The sequence below is a fragment of the Prionailurus bengalensis genome, chromosome F2 (assembly GCF_016509475.1).
Source record: "Prionailurus bengalensis isolate Pbe53 chromosome F2, Fcat_Pben_1.1_paternal_pri, whole genome shotgun sequence".
Taxonomy (NCBI): domain Eukaryota; kingdom Metazoa; phylum Chordata; class Mammalia; order Carnivora; family Felidae; genus Prionailurus; species Prionailurus bengalensis.
In genome coordinates this window covers 48,601,824-48,611,359 of record NC_057353.1, presented here as the reverse complement: position 1 = coordinate 48,611,359, position 9,536 = coordinate 48,601,824, and positions in this window count along the sequence as shown.

Here is a 9,536-nt window from a genome sequence, read left to right as displayed (position 1 = left end):
TGCGGTTATTATCTCAGCGTCATGGAGGTCAGAAGTCCGAAATGGATGTCACCAGGGCTGCGTTCCTTCTGGAGGCTCTAGGGAGAATCTGTTTCCTTGCTTTTTTTCATTTTCTAGAGGTTACCTGCATCCCTCGACTCTTGGCTCCCTTCCCCCATCTTCAAAGGCGGAAGTGTCACACTTTCAGTTCTCTCTCTGACTCTGACAATGATTCTCCTGTCTCCCTCTTTTGCTTGTAAGGACACTTGAGATTACATCTGGATAATCCAGGATCATCTCTTGATTGTAAGGTCGTTGACTAGCAACCCTAATTCCATCTGCAACCTGAATTACTCCTTGCCACATAGCATAACATGTTCACGGGTTCCGGGAGTGGGGACATGGATATCTTAGCGAGGTCGCCATCCTGCCAACCGTAACTTTCTTAGTTCACACTCCGAAACTTAAAACCCAAAACGGTGTCCAGTGGATAATCTCCCTCTATGTTTGCTCCCTGGCCACATAGCTCCCTTCCTCAGAAGCATCTGATGTTATCCTGTGTCCTAGATATATTTTATGCATGTGAAGGCAAATATGTATATTTGTTATTTTGTTAATTGTTTGATCTTCCCTACAAACACTGTCCTACATATTGCTTGTTTTCATTTAAAAGCTATGTCCTGGAGATCGGTCAGGTTCATATATAAAGATCTGGGTGTCCTTCTTTTCTGTGTCTACATCATCTTCCACTCCATGAGTGTATATTATGTTGTATTTACCTTCTTCACTTAGCCCACAGGACAGGTGGGGGGGGCGGTCTCCAATCTTTCAGTTGTTTTCAGTGTTTTGCGATACAAACAATGCTGTAGTGAACAGCTTTGTACCCTCATCTGGAAAGTGTAGGGTGTGTCTATAGGATTAACCTCTAGAAGGAGAATGACAGGGTCATGGAGTCTGTGCATGTGTCATTTAGCTAGCTAATGCGAAACTGCCTTCTTTTACCCTTTCCAATTAGGAATTTAAAAAATAAATAAGGGGCGCCTGGGTGGCTCAGACGGTTAAGCGTCCGACTTCGGCTCAGGTCACGATCTCATGGCTCATGAGTTCAAGCCCCAATCAGGCTCTGTGCTGACAGCTCAGAGCCTGGAGTCTGCTTCAGATTCTTTGTCTCCCTCTCTCTCTCTGCCCCTCCCCTGCTCACACTCTGTCTCTCCCCCAAAATAAAATAAACATTTAAAAAGTTTTAAAAAATTCCGACTTCAGCCAGGTCACGATCTCGCGGTCCGTGAGTTCGAGCCCCGCGTCGGGCTCTGGGCTGATGGCTCAGAGCCTGGAGCCTGTTTCGACTCTGTGTCTCCCTCTCTCTCTGCCCCTCCCCCGTTCATGCTCTGTCTCTCTCTGTCCCAAAAATAAATAAAAAACGTTGAAAAAAAAATTAAAAAAAAAAAAGTTTTAAAAAATAAATAAAAAAAATAAAGAACCTATGTTTACCTAACAAATGTAATAAATAGCTCTTGATGCCTAGGAACGTGTTCTAAAAATGTCAGTAGGTATGTTATTTGCTTTTCGTTATTGTCTTTTAATCCTCTTAACATTTCAAGTTTAACAACCTGTTTTTGCTTTTATTGTAATTTTTAAATTTTCTTCTTTATGGTGAGTGATAGTGGCTTTCTGTTTATAAAGTACTATAAACTCCCATTTAAATATATTTCTTTGGGGAAAAAAACCAATATATTTCTTTGGGACACCTGGGTGGCTCAGTTGGTTGAGCATCTGCCTCTTGATTTCAGCTCAGGTCATGATCTCGGGGCTGTGGGGTTGAGCCCACATCAGGCTCCATGTGGAGCCTGCTTAAGATTCTTTCTCTCTTCCTCTGACCCTCTCCCCTGCTCTCTCTCGCTCTCTCTCAAATTAAAAAAAAAAATTAAGGATGGTATTTATAAAAATAAATAAGTGAATGTATATATTTCTTTATGTTAAAAGGGTGAGATGATTTAAAGACAAATAATATGTCAATAATAATACAGAAGTTACCCTGACATGGCCAAAAATTATGAGGGAGGTGTCCTAATGGCTCATTCCTCGCATCCAATCACTACTACCTGATTAGTTTTTGTTGAGGTTTTTTTTTTTTTTTTTTTTTCCATAACAGAGAATCATTGTCAACAGCAAGATCCTTAATAGACAAACGGGGGTGGAGACTGGCAAAGCAGAAATTCTGCAGAAGCTGCCTTTGTGATATTCTCAAATGCTTTTAAATCCTAGCTCGTGGATGGAAGCCAGAAACTCGGGCACCCAACAGAGAAAAAGTCAAATTCAAATAGATAAACTGAAATAATTAAAACCAGACAGTCCTAGAGCGTTAGGCTTCCTGCTACTAGTCAGGCGACAGCTTTTAGGGAAGTCTAGCCTTGATTCATGTGCTATAAACATGCTCACCTTTTTCATCCTTTGCTATGAACACTCAGCCTAGCTCACGCACTTTGTGGATCGCGGGTGGCAAACTTTAATCAGGGCTCTCCCCTGGGGCGTATCCTTGTTGTGACGGAGCGTATCGCATTCCCTAGTTGAAAAATGAGGGATGCAAACTCTTTTTAATGTTTGCTCTGCCAACACTCCCCAAGGGAGGGGACTACAGAAAAGAGTTTTGGGGGCCTTCAATGAATATTACTTGGAAAAGGAATTCTATGAGTAGATGTTTGGAAAACTTTGAGTTAAAAGCTTTCTTTACTGCAGGCCAGCTCACAGCATTTAGTATGCTCTCTGGCCAGGACCATGAACTCAGTTGATCTCAAAGGACCAGCGTTTCATGGAGCACCGGGTGTTCAGTGGTGCTAGCCTAGACAAAACATAATTAGGAAAGTGAAACTTTACCTGAATTAGACAACGTACTCTCAAAGCTAAATTTGGGATAACTGGGGTTATCTGCTTTCTTGGATTATTCACATGCTGATCATTTCCAATGACCAAAGCACTTGCTTTGGGCCAGCTACTGTGCTGACATCTCAATGAATCTTACGACGACCCTGAAAAGGCCTTCTTTAATCTCTACTTTAACAAAAATAAATTAAGGATCAGAAAGACTAACTAAGTTCATCCGTTTAACAAATCTTTCGGTTTATTTATTCTGAAAGAGAGAGAGCGCACGAGCAGGGTGAGGGCAGAGAGAGAGGGAGAGAGAGAATCCCAAGCAGGCTGCCCGCTCTCAGAGCAGAACTCGACACGGGGCTCAATCTTATGATCCACGAGATCCTGACCTGAGCCGAAATCAAGAGTTGGACGCTGAACCAAGTCACCCAGGCGCCCCCATTTAATAAATTTTTATTATGAAGCTCCTGCTAAGCACTGGGCCTGACTCACTGGCTCCACAGCCCTAATGCCCTGCAGATTGGGCCCTGTAACCAAGAGTGAGCACTCTTGGCAAGCAGAAAAACAAACCTAACAGAGCTCCTGGCGTATGTTTGGGAGATACTGTGACATAGTGGCTTGGAGCAGGGGCTCTAGAGTCTAAATCTGTTAGAATCTCAGCTTTTCCGTCTGAAAAATGGGTCTAGAAAGAATACCCCACCTCAGAAGGAGGTTGTGGCGATCAAGTGAAATCATACCGGGAATATGTTTTGCGTGGAGCAGTTACATGGAAATGCTCAACAACTGTTAGCTTGACCTGTGGGTCAAGATGTGAGGAACTCAAGTGTTCAGGCTTTCCGTGAACACACTGCCTGTCTCCTCTATCTAAAATCGCCAAGAGAGGGAAGAAGGGAGCAGAAAAGGAAGGAAGGAAAGCAGACTATCAAAAACGTTGATTGTTCTGGTCACACTGATTTGGGGTTGGTGGTGGCGTTCTAGAGTTGGCTTCCGTGTCAAGCAAAGCTACCCACGTAGAGATCCCAGCTCGTCTGGAACAGAGAACACTGGAGGTCAGAGTAGCTCTCCTGAGGGGAGAAACATTTTTGGACAAGAACACAGAGCGTTCAGAATGCACACAGAATCATCAAACTCAAGAAATCTGACACTAGGATTGAAAAATCGCAAGTAATGGGAACTGAGCTGATGTCTTAAAGACTCTGGGAAGTCTGGTTGAGTGAGCAACTCCTAATTAAAGAACAGACCTGGACACAATGGGGACTTTGTGGGGGGTGGATCAGGCCAACATTCCCTGAAGTCCCTGATCAATCTGAATTCCACTAAGCACTATGTGCCTCTAGAGGTCACACAATAGGAAGATCCCAGAACTGCCTATAAAGAATTCTTACAAAAAAGTAAAAATAAAAACTTGAACCTGACTTCAATCAAGTCTCTAGACTTGATGTGATAGAAAACCCAGGGGAAACAGAACATGTTAAATGACACCATAAAGATGCAATCAGCCAACCCAGAGCCAGGAAAACTATCGAACAAATGAACAAATAACTTTTGTTCAAATAAATGGATTTTTTTTTTTTTAATTTGGGAATTGTTACAGATTCATTCGGGAATTGTTAGAGATTTGATGGGATTTAAGAAATGCAAAGTGTGGCACTTGTGTGGGTTCTATTCAAAGAAACCAACTGAAAAATGGCATTTTTTGGAGACAACTGGGGAAAATTGAGCCAATTGGACAATAATTGAGTCTGAGTGTATTGTTATTATATCTCACCAGCAGGATATTAGATGATGTTAAAAAGTTCTTTGTAATTGTAGGTATGATAACAGTCTCATGTTATATTTTTATTAAAGTACTTACTGGTTAGCGATAAATCCTGAAGTATTTACAAGTGAAATGACACGCCGTCTGGAATTCACTTTAAAATATTCCAGCAAAAGCAAACAGACCATTAAAATTGTTTGGTTGGGGAAGACTGAATGAAACAGCAGGACAGTGCTTGAGGCTGAGTGTTGAATACATGGGGCTTCATTACCCTCTGTTCTACATGTGTGTATGTTTTTAAAATGCCATTAGAAGTTAAATGAATACAATTAATTTCTGAAATCTTGAGAGCTGACACGGAGGAGTTTTCCAGGCTCCTATCAAAGGGAAAACTGGTATGTGGTGAGATTCCAAGAGGTGGCAGCCCCAGGGAGCCCTGCCGGGCAGCAGCTTCTCAGCAGCACAAGACGTCTACTCCCCGCACGGCCATTGTAAAGCTGTCTATTTGACATGCTGCACTGGCTTCTATAATGTCTAACTATCTACAGAGCTAATTAAATTATTAGACTCAGAGCTGTGAGATGGCCCAGTTTACATGCAGAGAGTACCTCTTCCAACGCTGTAGCCACTAAGCGAATTCCCCTTGAAGTCATAATTAGTCATCCGGAGTGCTTCCCAATCAAGTTGTGTCTCTGATAAAGAATTCCCAGTTTGCTCCTAACACTTCCCTGGTGGTGAGATTGTTTATTTAATTTCAGCACAAACAGATGGAGGCGGGGGCAGACCGGGAGAAAAAGGTTTCTCTGTCTGGCCTGGAAGGGCCAGTTTTTGAGTTAGGGCGTCCAGTGAGAGGGGCCTCTACTGAACTAACAGGGACTGAGTTTATGCCTCTTCAAAGGCTCAGACACGGCCTGTTGCCCGTGATGTCTTTGTGATGAGGGAACTGTGCCCTCCCCGTCTTCTCTGCCAGCATCCATCAAGGTCAGAGAAGGGGCCTAACCCCCTTGAAGAGAAGCGACAGGGATGAACAGTGTGGGAGATGGAAAAGCCACTGTGCTGAGAACCAAAGACGTGGGCTCAGGGTAAGTCTCCACACTCATCTTGGGCCCTAGGGTCCTCGTCTACAAGATGGTGGCTGAACAAAGAGATTTCAAAGATCCCTTTCCGGTTACGAAATGGGTTTAAGTGGCTGGGGTTCTTTTGAGAAATGGTCCAAAAACTCAGAGTGACATGTTTGCAGTTGGCCGAGAAAGGACTCTGAAGCCAGAGCGCTGGGGTTCTGGTGCAGCAACTGCCCAGCCCCCCCCCCCCCCCCCCCCCCCCCCCCCCCCCGCCGCAACAGTGTGGCCTATTGCTTAACCTCTTGAACCTCGTTTCCGCTCTGTCAAATGAGGATAACAGCAGGAATTTCCTCGCAGGTTTTATGAGGACCAAGGAAATGAATACACATACAGAGCTGTTGCTATGACGTTTATCGAGAAAAGTAACACTTTATACACCTTTACAGCCCTAGGAGCGAAGCATGATGCTGTAGACATTTTGTGATTGAAATGAGGCCCTCCCCACTGATTTTAGAGTCTGGAAGACGGGCATTCCTATCAAAACCTTGGCCCTAGGTGTGTCTGGTTGGCTCAGACACCCACACTTAATTTCGGTTCAGGTCATGATCTCACATTTGTGACATAGAGCCCGTCTTGAGTGTGAAGCTTGCTTGGGATTCTTTCTCTGCTCTTCCCCTCACTCATTCCCTCTCTTTCTCTCAAAATAAAAACAAACCTTGGCCTTGACACTGATACTATTGATATGAAGTAGTGTTTATTGAACACACTATTTTCTAAACTTGCTTTAAAAAAAATTTCTTTTAATGTTTATTTATTTTTGAAAGAGAGAGAGAGAGAAAGAGAGAGAGAGAGAGAGAGCATGAGTGTGGGAAGGGTAGAGAGAGAGGGAGGAAGACACAAAATCTGAAGCAGGCTCCAGGCTCCCGATGCAGGGCTCGAACTCACGAGCTGCGAGATCATGACCCAAGCCAAAGTCGGATGCTTAACCGACTGAGCCACACAGGCGCCCCTCTAAACTTGCTTTTTAAGTCAGAAGGTTGGAAGGACAGAAGGTTGGAAAGGACCTCTAGGGTTTTCCAGCTTCAGCCTCAATCAGAAGTTCAAGGCCATGTACAAAATCACTGCCCAGTGACACGTCGTGTTCTGCTTGAATTCCTCCGGGGACATGGGGCTTACAGCCCTCTGACAGACCTGCTCTTTGAACCTTGCCCCAGGAAAAAACATGAAAAGAAGTGAGGATCTTTAAGCTGGAAAACAGGTTAGTGGAAACATAGCTGACTTTAAATATTTGAAGGATCGTTATCAGTGTTAAAAGAAAAATGAACATTAAGCATGGCCATTAATGTATTGTCATTATCGTGATCATGTATCCACCTCGTGCCCTGTGTCAGACACCACACAAAATGTCTTGTGTGACTTCCAATTTAATCCTTCAACATCCCCCTAAGACAGTATTAGTATTCTGATGTTATAGTTGAGGAAACTGAGGTAGAGGACAGTTAGGTAAAACTCTGCCTAGGAGATACAGTCAGTCAGGGGCAAAAACAGGATTGGTCTGACTTTGGAAGGTAGAATGAGAACTGTTTTTGCAGAAATTCCTGGGACCCTAAGGCACCCACTGTCTGGGAAGCAGGTTTGGGAGCAACATGACGAGAACTTTAACATGAGACTGAACTCATTTCAGGTAAGGAAGGGTTGCAGGGCTTTTGTAAAACACACACACACACACACACACACACACACACACACACACACTCTGATCAGCCTGACATGGGTTTCTGGAGAGACAATGGGTAGACAGGAAGGGTGGGGACCTGGGGAGGCCAGACGGGTGAAATGGGCTGGTAGAGAGGGTTGCCCATGGCCGGTGACAGGGCTGGAGAGAACACCCAGGAGGCATGACTGGCGTGCCTGAAAATGTGTGGTCTCCAGCGCAGCTCTGCCTCCCCACTGTTCCCTCCACAGTGGACCCTATTCTGGACCAATCTCCCTGAGCAGACGCCACTCTTCCTATTTCACAGGGAAGGTAGAGGTCATTGGGCATAGCTGACCTCAACTGTCAGCCTCTCTCCATGACCTTCACTTCCTCCTCCCCTGCTTCAAGAACGGGGCTCCAAGAACATCTCGGGATCTTGACTTACACACTCTCCACTCTCTTTCTTGAACCTTTATCTGCCCTGTCTGCCCAGGCTTCTTTCCATCTGCCTGTCACCTTGTCAAAAACACAGGGGAAAATAACTCTTGTGATCCTGCACCCAGCTCGCAGCAAGTGTCCCGGCCCCCTTTTCAAACCAAGCTTCTAAAACACAGTTGGCGCTCACTCTCTCCAGTCCTTTGAGGATCTGCTGTCAGCCCAGCCCATCCAGCTTCCAAACACACCCACGTGGGAACTGAGGACACCTCTGGCCTCTCAGTTCCTACTGTCCAGCAAACACTTGTGGCCTCAGCCTTACCTGACCGGATCTGTTACTCACTCCCTCTTTATGAAATTCCCGTTTCTCCTGGTTGCTATAAAACACTTTCTTGGTTTCCCCCTTATCTTTCTGGCTCTTTCTGGATCCTCTTTCTCTGGGGCCTCTGACTTGTTTACCAGGAGCCATCTGAGCCCCTATGCCCAGTCTAGACCCCCTGCAGGACCATTCACCCCCAGATGGCTTCTCCACACTGCCCACCCTCCCAATCTAGACATCCAGCTGTCACCCAACAAACACCTCAGCCCCTACATAGAGCTGCCTACTAAGGGGGGTGGCTCTGGACCCTCCATGTAGAAAATAAAAAACTCCCCCCCCCCGCCCCCGCCCTACAAATCTGCCAACAGCTTTAAGGGATTCCTGAGAGATGCTGAACTATACTCACCACCCTACACAACATGAAGTGTTAAGGCTTCCTATGGTCCCAGGCTAGAGCAAACTCTAGTGGGATCCTCTGACCCAACTCCTTCTGCCTTCCTCTAACCTCAGACCTTCTGGCTCTGCCTTTGCCTCGGCCCTCCAAGGCTGAACCGTGGGTATGTGATCTTTCCTCCACTAATTTGCTTCCTTTTGGTCCCTTCTCTCAACCCCCTATTCTCCCACTTCCCCAACACCTGCAATGCCACACATTACATCTCTATCGCAGCCCTCTCCCCTCCCCTTGCATACGCTATTTATAGAGGCCAAATACATTATTATGTCAGCTACCTTTGCAGCTCACTTACATGTCGGGAGAATAGAAATGGCTCACACAGACACCATGACAGGTGCTGTGTCAAAGTCACGGACGAAGACCACACATGGGTGCTTCTCAGTCCTCAGCACGGGCTCCAGACTATGGAGAGGCCGCATCAGCTGGGCCTCAAGGCACAGGCGGCCCGAAAAGGAAAAGAGTAGCCTTCCCCACGGAGGGCTCCCAGGGGACCCAGAGCACCCAGGATCTCATAGAAACAAGAGGTGTCCTGGCCTCAGGACAATGCTGAGGGCGGGTGAGAGGAGGAGCAAGAAGAGGAACATTCTGGCTGGGAAGCTTGCAGACGCCCTGCTGTGGGTCTGCGTCCCAACGGGGCAACTGAATCAGGCTTCTCTGGGCTCCCTCTGTGCCCTTTGGCCTTTTTCCTTCCCCAGAACCAGTGTTTGTTCTTTGTCAGGAGCAGTTGTCCTAGGCTGGTGCTTCTCCTTTTTCTTCTTCTGAGGCCAGCATTTCGGTGTGCTCCACCCCTGCCCTTTTCTTTGGCTCCCCCCTCCCCCAACTGGGCTGACCCTGGGGGGGGGGGCATACCTTCCTCCCTCCCTCCTCCCTCCTCCCTCCCTCCTCCCTCTTACCTCTCTCCTCTCCTTCTCCATCCCACCTCCTTCTCTCTTCCGTCTGCTCCCTTCTCCCTGAACTGGGACTCA